This window comes from Phalaenopsis equestris, unplaced genomic scaffold (genome assembly GCF_001263595.1).
Source record: "Phalaenopsis equestris unplaced genomic scaffold, ASM126359v1 Scaffold000741, whole genome shotgun sequence".
NCBI lineage: Eukaryota > Viridiplantae > Streptophyta > Magnoliopsida > Asparagales > Orchidaceae > Phalaenopsis > Phalaenopsis equestris.
In genome coordinates this window covers 424391-426396 of record NW_018165181.1, presented here as the reverse complement: position 1 = coordinate 426396, position 2006 = coordinate 424391, and positions in this window count along the sequence as shown.

The window sequence follows — 2006 nt, the reverse complement described above, 5'->3', positions numbered from 1 at the left end:
CCCGTCGCCCTCCCGTCGAAGCCGGAACCTCTCCTCGGGCTCTCGTCGAACGTGGATCTCGTCGTCTCGCACTCCTCGAAGTCGGATCTGCTACCCTAGCTCCCGTCGCAACCGGATCTTCCCCCTCTCGTTCTCCTCGAAGCCGGATCTTCTCCTCTAGCCGCCGTCGGAGCGAAATCTTGTACTCTCGCTACCGTCAAAGCAAGATCTTCTCGTCTCCCTACCGTCAAAGCCGGTTCTTCACCGTTCGAAGCCATATCTTCTCTGTCTGAAGCCAGATCTTGCGGATCTTCTCGCTCCCGTCAAAGGCAGTTCTCTCCGCAGCCAGTTCTTCCGGATTTTCTTCAACAGACCACAAGGTTGTCACAAAACTTATTTACAATCTAAGTTTATATATTTTTTTAAATTCAGAGGTTATATATGTTAAAGTTTCAATTTATCTTGAACATCAATTGAGCTTCTCTTATGTATTAGCAGACTTAAGTTTTTGGTTATTTGTGCTTTAACTGTTTCTGTTTTTAGGTTGTGGTTTACTGTATTGATTTGATCTCCTTAATGAAGTTGCTCTTGGATTATCATTTTGGTTTCTGGGCTTCATTTTTTGTTGCTTGCTACTGCTGCGTTAGTTTGGAGTACTTGATTTTTTGTTGCTAGCTGCTGCCTTGCTCAATTATTTTTTGGAATTGGATGTTTCTGAGCTCACATATATAACTTATTTCATTTTTTTTGACTTTATTTGAGGGAAATTTATTCATTTTTTTTTTACTTTGTTTTTGTAAATAGATTTTTCTTTCCCAAATAAAAAAGAATCATTTTTATTTAGTTGCTTTATTTTTTAAAATAATTAATTATTTTTTGTGTTGGTATTTCCTTTTGCAATATGATATGCTACATTTAAGTCAATTCAAATTTCTCCAATTATATTTCATGCTCTCTTTCCTAACCATGAGTACCTTCACAGCAAATTCTGCTAGAACCAATATGCTCATGTAACTCATCACAATAGTTTACTTGTTTTTCTTAGATGTACATTGTAATAGTTTATATCTTTCCTTTCAAATTTGATTTTTCAAATTATCCTATACTGCAATTTGAGCATAAGAACCTGTCACCTACTCATCTTTTATCTGTCGAAATTAACAAAAATAATCCTATTATTAATCCCTTCATATTAAAAAAAGTACCTACTCATCTTTCTTCTGTCGAAATTAACAGAAACAATCCTATTAATAATCCACTTTGCTTTTCATTCAAAGTCTCCCAATTTCCTGCAACAAATCTTATTATTTTTTTTTATTTAGTTAACCTTGCCCACTTTTCAACATAATTTTGTTAAATGAAATCTTATCGAATCATTGTTTATTCTTTCATCACAATTGAATTACGTTATGACTTGCCATTTATTGATGTGTCCTATTATAAGTTTCTCAATTTCCTGCAAGAAATAGATTTTGTTAAATGAAACCTTTATGAGAAATAAATATTATTTAGGAAGATTTACAAACGTATCACTCAATTTTTATATTGTGTATTTCACATTTTAAACGTTACAATAGCGGTATGAAACATTGTTCTTTTTGTTTTATGATTTTTATTGTCATGAAAAGAAATATTTTATGCCCATCCGTATATCTGACAGAACTCAATGAGTAAAGCTAGAGAGGCTGGAACATCGGCCATGTGGGATAGAGAAGTTACTATAATCTTTTGTGATTTATGTGTAAGGGAGGTTGAGGTGGGAAATAGACCCACTACATTTTTTAACAAAGAAGGGTGGCGAAATATTGAAGTTAAATTCAAAGAAATGACTGGAAGAGATTACGATCGCATGAAAATGAAGAACAAATGGGATCAGTTAAAGAAGGATTGGAAACTATGGAAAGAACTAAAACAGGGATCAACAGGAATGGGCTGGGATCCTGTTAAGCGCACAATAGATGCACCAGAAGAATGGTGGGCTGAAAAACTCCAGGTGCATAATTTACTCTTTCTATTTTATGTTTAAT